General features: G+C 42.4%; 1 protein-coding gene across 2 annotated transcripts in view; it reads left to right on the forward strand.

Moving 5' to 3' along the window:
* Positions 1-10,287: 10,287 nt before the first annotated feature.
* The window catches only part of LRFN2 (leucine rich repeat and fibronectin type III domain containing 2), a 208,616-nt gene continuing 196,277 nt past the window's right edge, over positions 10,288-22,626 (forward strand). Inside the window, exon 1 of one of the 2 annotated variants that reach the window (XM_054021511.1) lies at positions 10,288-10,465. The gene's annotated coding sequence lies outside the window, so the exon portion shown is untranslated. Of the gene's footprint in view, positions 10,466-10,860; positions 10,946-22,626 lie in introns of those variants that run through there. The other variant, XM_054021510.1, reaches the window with a different exon arrangement.

A 22,626-nucleotide genomic window follows, 5' to 3' on the forward strand; every position in this document is an offset into this window, starting at 1 on the left:
AGATAGACATACCCCCCTCTCTAAGCTCAATTGAAAACTGAGGGCACTGAAGGAGGCACACAGCACCTCTGAGGATCAGGTCTATAAATGTACATCCTTAAAATACCAACATACTACTTTACTGTGTTCTTGAGAAAAATGATGGACTCATGGTTTAGGCAGTGGCCTGGAGATCTGGGTTTAATTCCTGGTTCTTTCAAAGGCTACCACTGTGACCCTGCACAAGCCACTTAGCTTCTCAGTGTCACTGTTTACTGTCTGTAAAATGGATATTATAATATAAGCCTTCCTTTCTTTCACCCATTGGTCTTGTCTGTTAAGACTGTAGGCTCTTTGGGACCAAGACTGTCTCTTACTATATGTTTGAACAGGGCCTAGCACATTGGGCCCCTGATTTCAATTCGGGTCTAGTTACTAACGATAATCTGAAGTGCCATATTATTTCCCTGTTCAGACTAGAAATGAATTGTCATGTAACAGTAGATTTTGGTGTCTCCTGCCAATCATCCTGGTCCAATAGTTTTCCTCATGACACTGCTAACAGCCTGGATTTAGGTAGCATTTCCTAAGAGCTCGCGTCAACTGAAGTTTCCAGAATAGGTACCACTTTCTCCCTCATGCCTCTCACAAGAGGTAAGAAGATGTAGGCACATTTCTACCTCACTCTTGAGTCTGGGATGGAGATGAGGAAAGGGGAGGCCCATTCTAGTCCCAAAAGTGCTACTGTGTGCAGCAGGCTCAGCACTCCGGCCTCCTTCCTTGCAGGACAGCCTAGTTTGAGTGGTGATCAGAGCTCTGCTCAGCAGCTAAGTAGAGGCAGTACTAGACTCTTCCAGCAGAGGAGACAGAGGAAAGAGTGCAGCTTCCCTCCTGCTGGCTGGAGTCTCAAGAAGTAGGGAGGAAAATTCCATTTTCATACAGACTTGGAGCACATCGCTGAAGCAGAGGACTCCCACCAGCTCTTCTCCCAATGGTGGGGAGGACACAACTGCTGAGAGGTTAGCAAACCCCCTCTGCTGGGGATACTGGACCTAATGGAGTGGTGGTGGTAGGGGAATAGACAGCATGGAGGTGAGACAGGGGAGCATAGAGCTTGGGAGGTAACTGGGTGGGTTGTCAGAGTGGAGGTGGTTGTGGTGGGGATACAGAACACTAAGAGAATGGAGGGAAACTGAGAGCTGAGGGACAATACTGACAGGACACCGCACTATACATTTGCACCAATGCACAGACATGTAGAACCAACCTATTGCCACCCCCACCCCCAACTTTGAGGCAAAATTACTCCCTTTCCCCCTTTTCTCTTCACCCACCCAACCCACCTGTTTATAATCTATGACAAAAATACTATAAGATCATTATGGTCACTTAGTCTGAACTTCTGCATAATGCAGGCCACAGAACCTCACCTAGTAATAGAGCATATACTTTAGAAAGGTATCCAGTCTTAAATTAAAGACAGCAAGTGATGGAGAATACCAAAACAGGGTGGAGGACAGAAAGTCCATTTGACAAAAGACTTTGAGATTTCAAAATCTGGTTTTGTTTTGAACAGGAGTGAAAACTAAAAATTCTGAAATCCTTTATTAAAAAAAAAAAAAAAAAGCCCCACCCAAATTGTTTTGTCATTAAAAACGTATTTGATTTTGAAACTTTTATTTTGTACAAGTGTGTAATATACAATTTTTAAAAAAAAAAGTTATTTCTGAACAAAATCGGTTCCATTCCAACGTTCTTGAACAGTCCATTTCAACATTGTTGGAACTCCTTATTTTGGGGTTTTTCCTAAATAACATTCCAGATAAATCTACCTGATTTCACTAGATGTTTAGATTTCAGTGGAAGTGCATATTCTGATGGAGTATAGCTGTCACAGTTTCTCCACCGAGCTCTAGAGAATCTATCACATCACTAGGTAAATTTTTTCAATGTTTAATTACCCTAATAGTAAAAAATGAGCCTTATTTCTAATCTTAATTTTATGCACAATGGTTTATGACTAAGGTGCTGTATTAATAATTTTTTTATTCTGACTTGGTCTTGCTTTAGCTTCCAGCCTCTTGAATTTGTTATGCCCTTTGTCCGCTACACTAAAAGCCCTCTACTATTAGAAATCTTCTCAGGTAGATATTTATGGAACGTGATCAAGATACCTCTTAAATTTTTCTTTGTTAAGCTACTCTCACTGAAGGTAGATTTTCCCCCCGCCCCCCAACGCCAGATCATTTGTGTAGACTCTTTTCTGAACTCTAAAAGGATGTGGGCACCAGAACTGGACAGCGTTCTAGTAAGGTCTCACTAATGCCATATACTGCAGCAATAATATCTCCCTGCTTCTACTTGGTATTCCTTTCAACGGTTGCATCTCTGCAAATGCTTGTCGTCTTTTCAAGGATGTATTGCAATGACTTTATCTTGAAAATAATCTGAGACTGATGATCTCACAAAAAGCAAGGTTTATTAATATATAGGGAAAAACAGATTAAAACAAAAGAAAGTCATGGATGACAAATCGAGCCTTAAACTCTGCCAAAGCTACTCTAGATAGACACTATTCATGTGGTTTCCAGGGGAATAAGCCATTCTTTATCTTTCTGGCACATGTATCCTTTTTCTCCAGCTTGTCCCTTTTGTCCCTTACTGTTTGTTAACTGGCAGCGTATCACGGACAGTCTCTAGTATCATGTCATCCTCCCCCTTTGCTCCAAATGCCTTATAGTCTGTTACCCTTTTTGATGTTAGGTGTGACAGAATTTATTAGTGACTCAGGCATGCAGGTATAGGTTGCTTCAGTTTTCAACAACGGGATGTTGGATCAGATGTAGCATCTGGTGTAGATGGTGGGATAGGCCCTGTCTTCTGCACAATAACCATTTTCCCATTATCTGCTAGGACCCCCTCATTTAGATCTAGTGTTATTTCCCAAAAAACGTTCTCAAAACCTAACACTTCAAACATGTTTTTTTATCTTGTTTTCACTATACTCATTTTAAAGTGCCAGTACCTAGTTTGTATCTCTCCCTTTTGAAACTTAAAATCCTTTGGAAGGTGTTACCACACAATAATTATTTCCTGGCCCATCTAATCTTCCCCACTGCAAGACTGCTGGCTCTTTTGTTCAAGCCTAATAACATGCAAAATCTTGGTCAAGTGTCCTAGACAGGGCTTATATTATGTTAGTATAACATTTAGAATTAATCTCGTATAAACAGATTAATTCTGAACTGTCACAATCAGATACTGTGGTATGGTAACTACTGGAAAATATTGACTTTTCAGTCATGGCTGCTGTAGTTTTGGTTTAACAGCTAGGGATTTTTTTTTTTTTAAGTGGAAAATTTAGCCATTCCCTTTTAGTGCTGAAAATACAAATGCAGCTGTATTTGGAATAGTGCCTGAGTATTGAAAAGTGAAGCAGATCATAAACAAGAAGTAGTTGCAGAATTTGCCAGTCAAATTTCACTGTCCAAACTGCTAGCAGTTTGTTTGCTACAGATCCCATTCTGTGACATGAGTGTAACAGGAGCTATTTCAGACAGCGGATCCCCTGCCAGGTGGCAGGCATACATACCTTTTTTGCAACACTGACTTATTTGGAGTGACTAAGGCGAGGAAATAAAAATCAGTCTCTTATCGACACTCCTGTGTTATGCCTTTACGCCATTGAGTGCCTGCGCATGAGGAGCACCTGGTGGCAACAGCAGTTGAGGGCAATCCAAGTCTTGGGTTGTAAACAAGATGGGGGCAAGGTCTTGTTCCCTCTCAGGCAAAATGTAGGATGTCGTTGCCTCCAGCTGCAAAGAAAAGTAGTTGTTTCCCCAAGAAATTACAGGAATTGAAGTATTGCCAAAGATGCTTTCCACTTTGATTAACATGCTGTGCACAAACAGGTGGCCATTACAAAAGCCTTTCAAGCAAATAAATTGTACTGATGTCAAAGTGCACTCTTACTCCAAGGTAAAACAACTCCACTTGTCTTGGAGAAACACCTACTTTTCTTCTCCCCACATTTGCTGGACAGAGAAATTCAAATACAGTAACTGTTACCACTCTGAGCTTCTCTTGGCAATTTACCAGAACCGCTTATCTAACAAAATATGGTGTGGATTTTTAACAGTGAGGGTAATGAGCCATTGGCACAACTTACCAAGAGAAGGGGGTGAATTCTCCAACACTGGAAATCTTTAAATCAAGACTGGATGGGCTTGATGCAGGAATCACTGGATGAAAGTATATGATCTGTGTTATGTAGGGGGTCAGATTTAGATGGTTGTAATGATCCCTATTGGTCTTTAAGCCTATTACTCAAATAGCATTAATTTTCACCCACTGATCTGGACATGTGACACTGTGAATGGAAACACACACATCCTCCTGTTTGTAAGGTCTGGCTGAAGAGAGAGAACCTGGAGAGAATATCTTAAGGATAAAAACAATACTCTATATGTTTCTTGCAGAGCATCTGAGAACATCTTTTAGAGTCTTCTAATTTGACCATAATCATCTTAGTCATTTGAAATTAAATGAACCCCCAGGCTGTTAATGTTTTTGTTAATGTTTCAAAATGATTGTTTGGATCTACAAACTGTACTTGAAAACTTTTTAGTATTCAACTTCACGGTATTCTTTCATCTTTGCCATCCTGGATTTAAAGTACTTTAAACCAATAGAGCAAGTCCATCATCAGATTTAGCATGTCAAACTGTCCATGCTTCTAAATAGTGATGTGGCCTTTTCTAATTTTGTGAACCATGTGTCTGGCAGAGGCAACCTGCAATATGTTTCTTTTTAGTAACAAATCATGGCAACAACATACCAAGGTCATAACTGGAGACTGAACATGGAACCATGAGACACAAACTCCTACTAACTGAGTTAAAGGAGAACTCTGATAGTTGTGATCCTTTATCACAATAGACTAGGGTACATTCCAATGATTTAAAGATACCATGTCAACGTACGTTATTTGGGGCAGGGACAGTCTTTTTGTTCTGTTTGTACCATCCCTAGCACAATGGGGTCCTGATTTATGACCTAGATACCTAGGTGCTACGATAATAAAAACATGGAAAACCTGAGCCCCATTTTAGAACATCATTTATAATGGGAAAAACTCCACCAGCGGAACATGACTCCTTGTAGCATGAGTCTGTGTCTGATATTGGCTGTGAATGTGTGTGCATCTTTAAATATACCATGGCTTATCCTAGGCAAGAGGAAGAAGGGAATAGTGATGGGTGAATTTCTGCGAAGGTTTAAAATTTGGGCTCAATCCACCTAAACAACCAAATGATCTGGGGCCAGATTCTCAACTTCTTTTCATCATCGCAGCTCAGTTGAATTCAGTGGAGCTATAACAATCTATGTCAACTGATGATCTATCCGGATGTTTAGCAGAATGCCTTGCTTCTGTAGGGTTGGGCTGGAAATCTTCTTATAAAACTTTGGACATGTCCACTTCAGTCCTGGTAGGAACCCAAATAATCTTGCCCAATAGAGCAAAAATGGGATCTGATCCTGGTCCCATTGTATGGAGGGGGGCGGGGTACTGGAAGATGCATACAACACTGGTTCTTCTGGCTCTGGCCCTGCACTGCCTGTGCCTCACCACCACTAGCCTTGCGGAGCTGAGCTCTGTGCACCCTCTGCCCAGTTCCCTGGAATCCAGTCCTTTCCATTGCATGGTGGAACTATACTTGTTCTGCATTGAACCATTGTGGCTGCAGACTTGAGAACTGGATTTTCCTCTTAATGAATTGCAGGGAAAAAGAGAGGTGTGGCTGGATGCCATCCCAAAGCGCACCCTTCTGGCCTGAGGTAGTGCCTTAGCCCCTACAAGGATCCTGATCCTGGGCCCTTACAGGAACAGTAAAGAGGTTCTCTTCTCTCACCCCCAGAAGCACTAACTGTTCCCCCAGGACCATCTTTCTTTCTCTCACCACCTGCCTCTGCCCTTCCCTTGGCCTTCATCTGCTACAGAAGTCTCAGGCACTTTGGAGGGAACAGTCACCCTGTTACAGAATGGCACGGTCAGTTTTGTGCCCTGGCTAGAGCTGTTGCTTAAACCCATAGGGGAAAAATATTATGCTAGTGTGTTCATGTGAGTTGCAGTGGGGGAGGTTTAGGTTGGATATTAGGAAAAACTTTTTCACTAGGATAGTGGTGAATCACTGGAATGGGTTACCTAGGGAGGGGTGGAATCTCCTTCCTTAGAGGTTTTTAAGGTCAGGCTTGACAAAGCCCTGGCTGGGATGATTTAGTGGGGGATTGGTCCTGCCTTGAGCAGGGGGTCGGATTAGATGACCTCCTGAGGTCCTTTCCAACCCTGATATTCTATGTGTGCACAACTCTCAGTGACTCATAAATTGCTCAGCTGTATGATGTCCAAGAAATCTGTAATCTCTACTAGCATTTCTAGTGTTCTGACAGTAGATGGGTTTACTTCATAACAGCCATGTAGCTATTTCTATCAAGACAGCCAGTGTTGATTTGTTTTTTGGACCAATTCTCTAATAAATGAAGATGTTTGGAGCCATTGATTAAACATCCACTTCAAGGCCATGCAGACCAATTCTATGGTTTTTGTTTTTTCTTGTTTTTTGGGTTTTTTTTAGGATGGGGGAAGTGGAACCACATGGTCTCCATGACAAATTGCACTGTCAATCACAGTGGCAAAAACTTCAGCACATGTTAGCTGCATGTTCATGAAGATGAGTGATGTTTGCAGCAGGTGGAATCATCTTGGTGGCTGAAAAAGTATCTGTTTCTTTTGCCCTGATGTAATCTCATTCAAACCTTCATTGGGTGTCGACACTAGATCTGGCATTGCATGTTGAACAAGAAACCTCTCTATTATCAAAGTTCAGTGTCCAAGTAAATTCCTTTAGGTCAGTACTGTTGTATGAATGTCTTTTCCCATTAGGGGTTAGCCTTGCCACAGTTGGTAGCTGGTGAGAGATTTTTATGGACTTCATTGATTTCTGGCATTGCAGTGACACTTTGTGGTTAGTGCTTTGGGGTCTGATTTGAAAGCATAGTCCTGTTATTAGTCATCAAGAGACCTGTTTTCTGTCTGTGCTGCCCTGCCACATCTTTTGTAAGAACCATATGTGATTAGGGCTTTGGTTTAACTTTTTCCATTTGAAACACATGAACCGAGATTTTCAGAAGTTGGTGTCTCTCAGGCTCCTAAATCCATGTTATAGGGATCTAAATAAGTGGCCTGATTAAGAACTGAGCATTGACTTCAGTCAGCTTCTCAGCACCTTTAAAACATCAGGTCACTTACTTAGATATTTCTAGGTTTGGTACCTATTATTGAAAATCTTGGTGTTGTTTCCCTGCAGGGCCCCCTTGGTGTTGCTCTTAGAAGTGTGTGTTTGGGGGCACGGGTGGGCAGGGGGAACGGGTATAGCCATACAACAGATAGAAGATGGTTCTGCCCATGGTCTCCGCATGCTGCCACTTTGCTGCTGCTATCTAGATCAGGTCAAAAATTTCTGACAGAAAAATTCTGACAGAAAATGCTAATTAGATTAAATCCAAATGTTTTTCAGGATCATATTATGTTTGTCTATATTTTTGAGGACCAACTATCAGTGTTTTGTTTTGATATGCCCAATTTATCATTTTGACTTAAATATTATATTAATAGTAAATATTTTCTTATACTGACAACATTTTAACTTCATTGTTTTGACTTTGAAGTGATCCGAAGCATTTTCATCAGGTTGTACTGTTACTTCTGTAATGAAATATTCAGAATTTTCATTTTTGCGGGAAACTGACTCTTCATTCTGATTTGGGACTAAAGAAAATTTTGAAATGTCGGTATTTCCTAGCAAATGAAAATTGAGTTTCAACCATCGTTTAGATTTGACGCCAAAGATATGGGGAAGAAGAACAGCTCTTTGCAGATACTTAATATACCCATCTTTATAAAATACTTTGAGGTCTATACATGAAAAGACCTGGCCAAATCCTAAAGCCTTCCCTACTCACAAAACTTCCATTGACTTCAATGGGCGTTTTGCCTGAGTGAAGATAGATAATAGTGAGGCCAGTCATGAAGTTCCTTAATTTATACCATGTGTAGCATGGGCTCACAAGTGAAATGTATCCCACATACAGCTCTTTCTCCTGTATTCACTGTACTGCTGTAAGTACATACACTGATCCCACAGCATATTATACAGGGAACGTCTCTGTATGGAAACTCTGCCTGGTGTCTGCTATGGCCACCTCTCTGTATTGAGGGCAACCCAGGGATTCAGGAGAAGAGGCTATTTGAGGGGGTGAAGAGCTGTCTACAGTGACACCTCACTATGAGCATCTCCGATGCACAGCCTCGACTTTTGCGATCACTTTAGAAGGCGAACAAGATTGTGCTGGAAACCTTGGGGACACATTTTAAAGACCCATTTCTATTATGCAACTGAGGGTCCTGTGGCACCTTTAAGACTAACAGAAGTCTTACAGATTCTTACAGATTCAGACGAACACGGCTACCCCTCTGATATTATGCAACTGATTCTGCTGGTCCCATTGTATGATTGCCCTCTGCATATGAGAATCAATGGACAGACTGGCCACCAGCATGGCTGGGTGTGGAAAACCACACCTTTCATGACTTGGACCAGTTTCTGATCTCTCACCAGGTGTATTTCCATGGGCTTCACTGAAGTTATACCAGCGTGAGAGTGGATTCAGATCTTGTGTGTCATTGGAATGGGGGGAGGTGGTCATTCTCCAGGGCATAAGCCACCGCCTTCTTAGTAGAAGTTAGAGAGTTTTTTGCACTTCCTGTGAAGCAGGTGGTCCTGGCCACTGTTGGAGACCGGATAGTGGGCGAGGCGGACCCTGGATCTGATCTGGCACAGTGATTCTTATTTAAGATGCCACTGCAAAGCTTTACTTGTATTTCTTTCCTGCAAGTACATTATAAACCAACCCTCTTCTCCCCAGCCCCTTTTCTAATCCAGCATTCTGCTTTTCCCCAGATCCATATAAGAGACTTCACCAGGTGGTGGAAGCAGAAGAAAGATGATACACGGTTGAGGTTTGGGGGGCTGTTAGCTGAAAGGGCTATCAACGCCCCGGCTGATGATGATTAAATATTCCTATGCCATTCAGTACAAAGGAAGAACTACTTGCAGCCAGCAGCATGCAAAATAATCCCTTTGCACTTTCCTCTTGCTGGCACTGAAGCTACTCAAATATATGAAGGAAAGATTCTTCCTCTAGTATTAAACAATATGAATGGAACTGACAGTGCTATTAGATTATGTTTTATAACTACCTCGGTAGTAACATTTTTGGCACAGTTGCCATTCAACAGCCCTTTACAACCTGTGTTTCTCTCTAAAATTTCACCTCTCCCCAAGTGCCCCCTTCCCTCCCTTCTCCACTCCCCCCCCGCCCGCCCGAGAATTGACATGCTTTCTGCCAACAAATGTTGAATGTTGCTTCTGAGGATTTAGCATGTCAGGCAGTGTCTGCCCAGCTTACGATTCTATTATTATGCAATGGCTTAGGAAGGCAGTGCTTTGCCACATAATTACAGAGCCAATCTGTGTTAGGAGCAGGGGTTTGCATGCTCCTTTGGCACCAAGTATTCTTTTCCCTCCCCACCCCCGGCCATCCAAGACACTTTTAATTTTGAATAGCTTATTTTTAGCATCTATTTTTTCCCTTGGTGTTTTTTCCCCCTTTGGACGTTTTGTTATTTCAGAAGTAGTGAGAGCATATTGACTTGTCTGCCAGGGTTCCTATGCAGCATAAAGTACTTGCTGTATGTTGTATCGGCAGAAGAGGTAAGAAGAATTCCTGAAGCTGCTTGCTAGGGTGGTGTGTGTGGATTTTTTTTTTTTTTTCCACACTGCTTGTCTTACAAGCTGTGCAGGCTCTGCCATCTAGAGCACTTTGTGAGATCACTCCAGTTTGCTGTTTTTCCTTTTTCCAGCTCTGCATGTGTGTGTGTGTGTGTGTATATCTCTCTCGCTCACCCCTGTCCGGCCCCCCTTCCCAGTGCCTACACACACACACACAAGATGAGCTTGCTAATATGAATGTGAAGACTTGCAATGCCAAAATGCATGTGGTACTTCTGGATGCACTGGGATCAAAATCCTTGAAAAGCCTGCAGGCTGCTTAGCCTTCCAAGACGGGTTTTTAAATCAAGCAAGAAAAAGAGCAAGTTATTCACTTCTAATTTTTGGGTGTGTGTGTGTAAGTGTGCTTTGGATTTTACTGAATAAGGAGTCTCAGGGATTCACTCACTTGGACTTCACTGAATCAGGTTCCATCTGCCAGCAATGCTAGTCTGCGATTTGGGAAGCTGGAGATCAACCTAGGATTTTGTCTGATATTCTCTCCTTTTGAAAAAGGATGCGTGGCATAGAAAGAGGGTCTAAGTGCCTGTCTGAAATTATTGTACCGAACCAGGGATAAATGTTACTTCTCAAAGGTAAGTGCTAGGTTATTTATACATCTATATAGATACACATTCATATCTCTTTATAGACATACTCACTTCTTTGATGTTAGGGAACCCTTCTGTGATGGATTTTAAAAGCATTAGATAAATGTATAACTTTATTGTTAGCCTAGATAATGTTTCTGTGGCAAAATGAACCTTAGTTTTGTTTCTGCTTCCCTCTCGGTATGAAAAGGAGTTCAAAGGAATTTTTTTTTAGTGTTGATGGCCATTTTTTTAAAAAATCTCCAACGTGATCCAATTGAAAGGGGTTTGGAGGGAAGAAGAATTTGGTTTGGATTGGAGGCAAAACTGAAAAATAGAGTAAGATATGACTCACTTACGCTTCCTGGAGGAATAATAAATCCTGTAAAGCTAAGGAAGAACTTTGCTGGACAGATCAACTCTGTGTATAAAAACATAGAGTACAAGAACAGGGACCTTGGCAGATGTCATAGGAAAGAATGGAAGGTAAAGGAGCAGATGGGGAAGAAGACGAGGGGTGGAGGAGGGAAGCTGGAACCAGGTTCAGTGTCTTGTCTCACGATGGTTGATGGTACGGATGATGCCGTTGTTGCCGGGCATCCAAGACTGGCAAGGTGGACAGGTGGGGGATGGGTACTTTGGCAGGTATATGCCGTGTCATGTTGGTCCGATGTTGCCAGTTCTTGCAGGGAGTCAAATATCTGACAAGCTGGGCATTTTTTGGGGGGAGGGGTTATGTAAGTGATATGGTGGAGTAATATCAAGCACACACATACATAATACAACAAACTGTCCTGCTAGAATTTAAAAACAAAAAAGTGGAGATCAACCATGTAGCCAGCAAGTTCAAATAGAATGACTGGGCACACTGAAATACTTTTTTTTTCCTTTTCTAAATGTGAACTAGATAGCTAGTGTACTGTAGCATTCTGAAACTCAGTGACAATCCCAACTACTCCACACCCAAAACAAACAAAGAACATTGGTTTTGCAGCAATTGGCTCATCTCACCTCTTTTCCAGGGAGGTGCCAAGGAGGCACCAGGACTGGTAGAGTTATTTTCCATATTTTATTGTGGATATTAATAGAGAAGGTAACTTTGCACTATACTCAAAGAGGAGACAAGCTCTGGAAGACGTAATATTAGTAGCTTAAGATTTGGTGCAGTTCCAAACAAATGCATTGATTAGTCTACAAAGAATTAACTTTATAATACAGTAGTCACCACTGCAAAGTCAACACTTGCCAGCAGGTACCACACAATTACCACAGTTATTTCCTATCCCTAGGGGGAAACCATGCCATCTCAAATACCTCTGTGCAGTAGGTGTTGACTTTCCAGTGGAGACCGTTTATATGCAGAGAACACTATAATGAAGACTTAAGGGGACGGTGAAGGAGGGAGAGGCTGGTAATTACTCTTACTCTCATTGTGTCTCAGGCTTGTTACAGTTTCACTGTTATCACTGTTTGGGTGATTAGTTTGCAGTGCTTACAAATTGCCACGTATGTGGTTTGTGCCATTTGACACACACTGTTTTTAGCCAGCTTCATCACAATCGTGTAAAGCAAAGGAGGCTCCAAACCTCATCCAAATTAGCCAGCAGTTTTTGGGAAGAGAAGTATTGCAATGGGGATGGAGGTGGGGGTGGGGGAGAAGTCTCTGTAGGCTGGATTAATATAAAAAGCTTCAGATGAATTATATCATACAGACTATGCAGATTCTCGCTCATGTACACTGTGGTGTTCTCTCCTCTCTAGTACAACTATTTTCTGTTGCATCTTAATACTGTAAAGTCTATGTGCTGCTTAATATGCCAATGTATCCGGTGCAGAGAGCAACAGAGTCAACTCTCCAAGCCACTATTGGCTGCTTTGCCCTCACCCTCTCCCACTATTCCGAGCATTAGTGATTCTTATGTAAATTCAAATATGGAGCCTAATCATTTAGCTTCCCCCGTATGGGAAATATAAACAACGCACTTAGCATTGCTGCAGCAGCGTCTGTTTTCCCTGCTCTTCAGAGATGGGATCAGAGCTGACAGCTCTTGGACAATTCCTTACAAATCATGTCGCTCTGTCCTTTTGCAAAGAGCCGTCTGTCTGTCTGTCTGAAGTTTGAAATGCTGCAGGGACAGGTCCATTTTGGGGAGTGTGCCAAAAAGAAAGATGTGCTTCACAATGAATTTTGTATTTATACAAAGACCATATGCCTCTGTGTGTGGAGAAGCTGCCCGGAGAAGCTGACTCAAATAATCAAGTTTTAGTAGGAGTAGGTGGGGATTTTTTTATATCTTTTTAAAGTGAATTAATGTTGAGAAAAGTACCAGATCGACAGCCCTGAAGACTAAACTCTGCCATTTATCCACCCAAAAAGTACAATATGGGCAGTGGCAGTGCAATCTCCTCCCTTACTGTCTCAGACCTGACCTACAAAGGTCACATATAGGGTTAGAAAGATGATTCATTCCTTATTCAGTCCACATTTTGGGATTTCTGCTGGGACTCTAAGGATGTCACTCACTTAGGTTAGTTTCAGTAGGGTTTTCTTTTTTTGTGTTGTGGATGCCTGACCACTAGGAGCTAGACTGAGAAGCAGTAACACATCTTACGAAGGCCACCAAGAAACGATCAGACAATAGTAACTTCTAGCCATGCCTATCAACTTGAACCAGTGACCTAAAAGCAATGGGCAGATTACTGTTTCCCATTACCTTTTCCCTGAGCCCTCTAAGGTTTGACTTATCATTTAAACTCAACTGGAGTATTGTGTTCAGTTCTGGGCACCACCTTTCAGGAAAGATGTGGGCAAATTGGAAAAAGTCCAGAGAAGAGCAACAAAAATGATTAAAGGTCTAGAAAATTGTGGTCTATGAGGGAACATTGAAAAAATGGGGAAGTTTAATCTGGAGAAGAGAAGACTGAGAGGCGACATAAGTTTTCAAGTACAGAAAAGTTTGTGGGGAGGAGGGAGAAGATTGTTGTCCTATCCTCAGAAGTTAAGGAGAAGAAGCAATGGGCTTAAATTGTATCAAGGGCGATTTAGGTTGGACACTAGGAAAAACTTCCTAACTGTCAGGGTGGTTAAGCACTGGAATAAATTGCCCAGGGAGCTTGTGGAATCTCCATCATTGTCTAACCTGCTCTTGAAAACCTCCAACCACCGGTCAGGGATGGTCTAGATAATACTTAGTCCTGCCGTGAGTGCAGGGGACTGGACTAGATGACCTCTCGAGGCCCCTTCCAGTCCTATGATTCCATGATTATCATGACCAAGGTTCCCACTAAACTGTCTGGATTTATATCTTCATGGCCCAGATATATAAATAAAGGCAAGGTGCTGATCCACTTTTACTGTACAGTGCTAGCCTCCCCTGAAACAGAGTGGGCTACCAGCACAGGGCCCTGTAATAATAATTAAAAAAAAAAAATCAAGTCAACCTCAGTGTGACAAAACACTTATTCTGGTACCAGCTGTCACTTTCCCATATAGCCCGCCTCCACATTGGGTGGAGGGGGATTGTAGTCGGTTCTTTGATTCTAATAACCCAAATTACCTTCTGTCTGGGAGGCTGCCAGAGCCCTGTGTGAAACTAGCAGATGTAAACATGTCATTAAAAGGCCCACAATGAGGCTGCACAGAAAACTGAAAAATATGTCCTTTAGAGACATCTTTACTTCTCCAGGAACAGCTTTCTTTTTCCCCCTCTCTCTGTCTGCATGGAAATGGGATTTTAAAAACACTACTTCGGAATCCAATCTCTTCCTACTGCCTTATTTCCCACCTGAATGTTTATGACAACACCCTCATCTCCACTGCAACAAACTGTCAGAAATAGAGGGTTTTGTCTTCAGGTTGGGTAGTAGCTGCAACAAATGAACCTGTGCCAACCAAACAGCATCTCCCCATACAAAATGTCTATTAAAAACAGGAGAGAAGAGACACAGAAAAGAGTCTGATACCATGCTCAGTCTGCTGCCATTGACTTTAGAAGGAGGTGAGTGAGGATGCTTGGCACTTCACAGGATCAGGCATTTAAAGCAGAATTGTCTTGCCAAAGTTTTCTGTGAGGTGGCAGTGGCTCTGGAAGTCTTCCTTCAGAATTCTTGCTTCAGCTCACAAAAGCTAATGGCATAACTGGATGTGCCTGTTAAGTGCCAATAGGCCTGCTAAAGGGATGGCTGGTATGGATGCTGGAATTCTGGATGTGGTAACTATGAGTACAATAAGGTCTATAATACGGTGTTTAAAAGGCCCCTGGGCATGACTCCTCTGAGCTGGCTTCTAATCCTACCAGCAGGTGTTGTGCTGTCACAGTAGCTGTGATGGGCAGGGGTAAGATAAGGAGAGAGACCCTGGAATAGCAGTCAAATCCAGAGGCTTGGATTCTGGTTGGTTACAACATAAGAGGCTGGACTGGTGCATCCCAGTCCATGTCAGTATAGTGTCTAACAAGAAGGAAAAGCAGGATTAAGGATGAGGTCAGTAGAAAGTAAATGATGGCTATGAACTGCTTTTGCATTTCACTTGTTTTTTGTTGTGCTGAAAAGCCACTTAAAAAAAGTATGTGAAAGCTCATTGCAGGATAATATTGGGCCAAATCTTTCCCTTGAAGCCCGTGGAGTTATATCAGAGATGAAGATGGTCACTTTATGTACAAAGCTGTGACGAGATCCTGCAATGCTTCATTTGGATGATTCTAAAGAACTTGTCTGAGCCCTTTGATTTTCACACTGTTGGGTAAAGGATAAACTTCTAAAAGCAGCAATAAGATCACACATCATGTGGACTGGGGTGAGAGGTATTGGAGAAGTAGCCATCTGAGAGATGGCCGAGCTATAGGAAGTAGGTGAGAGAGTGATCTGATCTTTCACTCCTCGTATCATAACTTGCATTCATCTCCTCTGATAGCAGAGTCTCCAAAATGGCATCAGATATGCAGATTCCTTAGCTGTTCTCTAGCCATGCATCAGATGAGGTTAAGTAAACAACATACTAAGCAGAAATAACGATCCTCCCTTTGTGGCTGCCTGCTGATGGGAATGAGGAAAGGGAAATAGGGTGATAACTTCAAACATAGTCATCTGTGGGCAAGGAAGAGGTGGGCTCTGGTATTAGTGGGGGGATGGCATCTGCGTGTGTTGGGGAGGAGATACTCATTGCACTGTAAGTGATTTTAGCTGTCAACATGTAGATTTAATAAGGGATCCAGTAAAAGACCTTCTGGTGCTGAATGAAAACAAGGAGCAATTAAGTGGCAAAGGGAGAAACTGAGAAATCCTGTGTCATGGTTCTTTCAATGTGCTCTATCTGGTTTGAAAACAACCCATAACAAACATCTGCCTCCTCAGAGATAAAAAAACAAATCCTTCCCAATCATTTCAACAAACATTTGATCCCATTCTCTCCATGCATATTACTGGGAGTAGGTTTATATGCCCGACGATCAGACAGTTCTGCACATTCTGTACTTTAAACACATGTATCAAAAAGAGACCCAGAAAAAAAACCATATTGACAGAGCATAAGTTACTTGGGTGGAGACAATTTGATAGGTCTCCTAAACTGACTGCTGACTGGCATTTTGTGTGAATTATCTCAGATATAAGTGAACATTGCTGCTGCCTGATATTTACTGTATATTGGTTTTTAAATTACAGTACAACATTGATTCCTTGCTCTGAAAGTTCGGCCTGCACTTTCTCCCACCAGTAAGGTCAAGTGACTTATCTGTGCTAGAAGTGTTCAGTTTTTTAAAAAATAAAAGAAAATAAATAATAAAAAAACAGCATCTCTTGTGGAAGTGAAATCCTCCTTAGGATAGTTGGGTTTTGCAGGCTCCCTCTGACCCAAATATCCTGCACCTATTGCTCCAAAAATCTCAGTGCTCGAGGAAAAACCACTGTGATGTATGTAGGTATTTTATAATCTCACATGACCAAGAAGTAGCAGCAGGAACCAGGAGCACTTGTGTTCACCTACACTTGTCAGGGACAATGCAACCTTTCCTTGTGGATGTGGGGGGCCTTGCCACAGCAGCCAGATCTGTTGTCTCTCGCCTCTAGGTTAGATTACTCCAGTGTTGCCATCTTCAGGATGGGCCTGATGACCACTCAGAAGCTTCAGCTACTGCAGAAAGGGGCCATAGCGCTCTCTGAGGTGATTCTCCTTCCCTCCCTCCCTCCCGAGACCTGATTACACCTGTGCTCTGTAGTCTCTTGGATCCCATCCTGCAAGGTGCTGATTGCCTTCAAGTCAGTGGGAGTTGAAGGTGCTAGCATGTCTCAGGAGATACACAGCTCCTTGCAGGGCCAGGGCCTTTGTAATGAGCCACGCATGGGCCAGTAGGCACAGTGGAGCTGTGACCACATGAATGATCTGGTGAAGAGAAGGCCAGATTGGTAGCTGGTCAGAAAAGCAGGAGGATCAATCACAGGTTAGAGATATGAAAGGGTTTGGGGGAGGGACCAAGAAGGAAATTTGATAGGACAGGAGGAAGAAAGTTAGTTTATATGGTCCCTAACACCATAGTCTGAGACCTGGCTAAAATACAGAAGGGCTTAGGACCTCACTTTTTTTCAGTTGCACTGTTTTGTGTGCAGCTCCTCCCTGCCTGAGCCATTGTGGGCTGTTTTATTTGTCACTTCTAATGGTTTAAGTTTGTATACAAATGTATTCAAGCCCTTTGTGTGTTCTCCTTTATTTCCAGCCTTTCCATCTTTCCTTCACCTTTCTGAATCAGTAAGTGGAATGAATGGGCTTATTTATTTATTTCCCTTCTCTGAACATAAAGGGTTTTTTTTATCATCAGGACTCAGATTAGTCACCAGTTGTTAATAACAATTAAAAAAACCCTCAATCCCAGTAAAACCTGACAACAGGGTTCCAGGTTAACATGAGAAAGGTCCTTTAAAACATGACAGGCCCATCTATATACCGTATCTTGTGTCTATGCTTTTCCTAACAGAGTGGCATTGATAGGCTTATAAGTGCTAGCAATCAAATACCTTGAATATGTGCACACTGCACTTTTAAAAATACATACAGATAATCCTCCTCCTGCCTGATTCTGCAAATGGCATAACAAGGGCCCATGAGTCTGACCGTGGAAACTGCCATAGGATGCCCTTCCACTAATATCCCAGGATCTTGAAAGATGAAATTCACAACAGTGCAGAGGGCCAGCATGAGTTCTACCTGTCCTGTGCCCTCAAAACAGAGCTAAAGTGGTGCATAGGCCTCATTGTGGCTTTCTGCACAATGATCAATTTCACCCTGCCTCAGTTCCCTACTGCAAAATGAAAAACAGTTAAGGTAACAATGACTAGCTCAATTCTAAGACTTAAATAAATAAACCCCAAACCATTATCACCCTAGTCAAAATGGCTGTTGCATTCATCCCAACGGTGCTCACTGGTCAGATCCTATCACATGACACATTCTGGTAGTGTAACATGATGATTTTTTGTATTGCAGTTTGCACCTTAGTGATCTAGCTGATACTGGGCTGGAGGGGGTGGCAATTGTGCCAGGCACTGTACGAACACAATTAGAGATTGGGCCTGAGCTGGGGTTGGTGGCAGAGCTGAGAACAGAACTCAGATCTCCTGAGTTCCAGTTCACTATTCTCTAGACCCCACTGTTTCTCTTGCTCTTATGGACTCAGATTTTAATTGACGCTTTTAATCTAACTTTCTTTGGGGAAAATATTTTTTCACTGCTTTCTTAATGCCATATGTTGCACTAGCATAGAACTGCAATGGGCATGTTGCTGGTCTAAAAATGAAATTTCATAAAAGTCCTTGTTATATAAATCATGAGATTATTTAAAAAATATCAACTTTAGTAGATCTATCTGCTTTTATTGACCTGTAATATTAAATACCAGTGAACTCTTCTGCCAAGCTGTTCTTCCCAAACATGACTTGCATTGCCTGCTTAGGGAACAGTGAACTTGTGGCCTTAAAAAGCTGTTTGATTGCCATGTTTCTGCAGCAAATTTAAAGTCCTGGAAACTTAGATTTATCTCCAGAATCTCTTTCCTGAGTTGCATTGCTTCCAGAAGGGACTCCACATGTTTGGTTCACTATGATTCATAGCCTTATCTTATTTTTCATCTAGATGACTGAACTCCATTCACAAAAAATATTTGTGAATCCTAAAAGCTTCAAGAACTCTTGCCCAGTGATTATTGGCCGATCACTTCCTTGTTTTGTATTTTTTTCTCCTTTTCAGAGGCATCAGCCATCCAGTCAGGAAGTAGAAACAATATACCTCGTGACTTAGGTGACCAACCACTCCATACAATGAAAAGCATATTCTAACTAGTGATATTAGTACCCAGCTCTTGTATAACACATTTCATTAGTAGCTCTCAAAACACTTTACAAAGGTTGTCCATACCATTACCCCATGTTTGAATCATGTTGAAAATTCGCTCTAAACTATTTGACAAATAATTATGACCGGTTGATATGTATGACTGAATCGGAATAGAATCACAAATCATTTGCTATACAAATACAGTAAAGGCTAAATTAATAATGAATATTGATTGAATTCAATGGCTTTGACTAGTATTAAACATTAAGCAAAGGGCTATACATCGGGATACTTATCTTAACAGTGAGATCTGTTAGATTGGAATAATCTCCAAGGGGAAGAGCTGGCAATGCCATCTTGTGGGATATTTTCAGGTGGACAAAACACTTGAGAGAGAGAAGGATGGTTTTGTGGATAAGGTATTTGTCTGGGATTCCTGAAACACCACACCTGGGTTCATGTTCTGGTGTTGCAAAATGCTTCCTGTGTAGCTTTGGGCAAGTTGCTTAATTTCTGTGTGTCTCGGTTTCCCATCTGTAACTGGGGATAATAATTCTCACAACACTACAGTGAGGTAAAGAATTAATATGTTAATGTCTGCAAGTTGCTTGGATATTAATGAAGAAGTTTATAGAAATAAATTGAATGTACTATAAGGAACTATTGTGTGCTGGCAGTCGGATGGGCATAACTACCTAATAAATAGAGCTGGTAAAACATTTTTTCAACCAAATAATTTTTCTGATGAAGTAGGGTGGTGTGTGTGTGTGTGTGTGTGTGTATTTTCTTGGAAAAGTTTAAAACAATGTTTTGTTTTGACTGAAAAATGTTTCCATATTTAAATGTTCTTGAACTCCTGTTCTTCGATGACTTTCACTATTTCAATTTTGGAACAAATGTTGAAATACTGGAATATCCCACAGGATTGAAATTCTGTTTTGGAACAGCACTACTAATAATCTAACATAGCCAAAACTCTTCCCCGAACTCCTGATGAAATTCAACCCTTTTCTGAACAGTCTCCATGCTGGTTTGGGGCATATCATAGTCATACAAAGAGATTCTTTCTTTCTTTGAATGTGTATTTTATTCTCTCTGTTGTTCGTCTTGCCTTAGTGAGTCTGTTCCCTGTGGATGGTTATGCACAGAGAAGATATAAAGTTTAACCAGTTCTCCGAGTTGTAAAAATACTGCTGAGGTTGCTTTACGGCTCACAGGGCTGCTGGTATGAGGGGAAATGGTAATGAACGCTTTATACCCTAGCTGTGAGTTTGGGTCCCATCTGTCAAAGTAAGTGAGGCTGATGATGGTCATTCCTAACCCCTGGAGAGTGCTGCCTTTTGAAATCTAGCAGTACTGAGGTGGAGAGAATGATCAACAAGGAACTTCAAAGACCAGACTCAAGGCTTAACAGTTGGTGCCGGTGTGTGAGTGGATACATACAGAAAGCAAACACAAGGGATGACAGCTGGAGAAAATTCTGGAGGTGCAGGAAGAACTGCATATGGCCATTCAGCAGCCTCTGTATTAAAAAGGTTGTCAGGTGCATGGTGTGCATTATCCTGCACTTGAAATAGGAATATAAATCCCAAAGCTATCCCATTTTAAATGTGCTAGGAACCATTTTTATCAACCAAAAGAGGTGATTTCATCCCTCTCAGCCAAGGAAAATGAAAGCAATTACTTCTCCATCTGCTGTAAACTATACTGCCCAAGCCAAAATCATCATAGCACGCTGGGCTTTTCTAGACTAGTGTTGAGACATGACACCGGTACCATATTGCAGTAATAACGCTTCACACTCCTGGTACATGTGCTATTCAAGGCTCCCAAAGTGCTTAGCAAATATTAATGAATTAATCCTCACTAAATCTTTTTCTTGGGGTGGGGTGGGGGGGGGAAGGATGAGATCACTATTCCTATTTTAGGTGTGGGGAAATGGAGGCCCAGAAGTTAAGTATCTTCCCAAAGTCACATACCGCACGTATGGTGGAGCCGGTTATCAGGTCACCTGACAGAATTTTGGGTTTAGCCATGCTTCCTTCCCACTGCTGAACCTTAACACTCAGTGCTTTCATTTCAGGCTGGCAAACTTTAGATGATCAGGGCACACTTTTAGATGATCAGGGCACACTTTTCCAAACTAGGTAATTAGAAATGACCCCCAGTGCCTGCCATTTCTAACCCCCAAGAGCTGTATTTCAGTCACATTGGGTCTGAATCTATAAACACTCACACAGCCATAGAGTTTTATGGCAAGAAGGGACCACCAGATCATCTAGGAAGTCACACTGAAGTCAGCTGGAACTCTGCTCATGAAGCACTTGCAGAGTTTGGCTCTTTGCTAGCACCACAATATTATGCTCTAGAGCAAATGTCTGAGATTTACCACAACAGTCATGAGTTACAGCCCACAAATATGAATGCTATATAAATCGCACACATTTGTGGGGAACCACAGCTAAAATCCTTGTCCCTCAACTCCCAGGACACAGGGTTCCATCAGTAGCAACAGTATCCTTTCTTTGTTTCTGTGGGCCAGTCACTAGGAGGCAATGTCATTCACCGATTGATGCAAATGTAAGCAGTCAGGATGAACTCTACCCTGACATCTGGTGGTGAATTATGGCGAGTGTGGAAAAGAACTCCAGGGGCTGATCTTGTTTGCATAGGCACACCCACCTGCCTGTCATGAGACAACAGCAACTGAAAGTGGTTACTTTGGCTGGTGTGGGATCACCAGTTTCTCTGTTATTGGGGCAGGAAGAATAAAGTTATGTTACCCTGATTCTGTGAATCGAGGCCAGTGGAACTGTTGTATGACAGAAGGACTCACCATTAACTAAGTAGCACTTGCTTGACAAGGGGCATGGGTTACAAAACTTAGTGAATTAAGAGAGGTTGGGGTCAGGTATTTATACCTGGTGGTGTGGGCCCCTTTTGTGAGCCTGAAACACCAATTGCACCTCCTCCTCTCTCCACTGTTGAATATCCGAGCTAACTTTGATTCTATTAGGAGTCTAGTTACAGGCTGCTGAGCTGAATTCACTTTGGGCCAATAGTGCACCAGCACTGGGGCTCCCCTACTACTAGCTGAAATCACTAAGAGCTGAAATCACAAAAGAGCTAAAGTTACTAAGAGCTGAGATCACTGAGTGCTGTGTTAACTAGTGGGGGAGCCTGAAGCTATATTGCTAAGGGGCTGGCGGAGCAGCTAACAGAGCGGAGCCTTGGGGACGGCTGGAGCGGCCCAAGGAACGGCGAGCAGAGCAGAGCCGTTTGTGGGGACGGCTGGAGCGGCTCACAGGTCGGTGAGCGGAGCAGCTGGTAGAGCAGAGCAGTTCGTGGGATGGCAGGAGCGGCTCACGGGACGGCTGGTGGAGTGGGGCAGCTCGTGGTGAAGGCTGCGGCGGAACCCCACGGAGAGGCAGCTGGTCGGCCTCGGATCACAGAAGGTGCCCCTTAACACCTTGCGCGCCCCTCCCCCTTTGAACTCTGGGGCTGCACTGACCAGAGACAGAAACTTTGGGAGTTGTTGGACTTTTGGGACTTTGGGTTGCTGGACCCAAGAGACTTTGGGGGTGTTGGACTTTTGGGACTTTGGGTGATTTTTGGGTTGCTGGTTTCAAGAACCAATGGGAAAGGACACGGCCCAATTTGCTGAGGTGGGTCTTCGCTCGTGGTTTGGTCTATAAACTCTAGTTGTGGTGTTTTCCCAATTTAATGCTATGTCGTTTACCTCATGATATTAAACATTTTCTGCTACACCAAGACTCTGTGCTGTGCTTGCAAGAGGGGAAGTATTGCCTCTTCGAAGCACCCAGGGGTGTGTGTAAGATTTTCC

Source organism: Malaclemys terrapin, chromosome 3 (genome assembly GCF_027887155.1).
Source record: "Malaclemys terrapin pileata isolate rMalTer1 chromosome 3, rMalTer1.hap1, whole genome shotgun sequence".
NCBI classification, from domain to species: domain Eukaryota; kingdom Metazoa; phylum Chordata; order Testudines; family Emydidae; genus Malaclemys; species Malaclemys terrapin.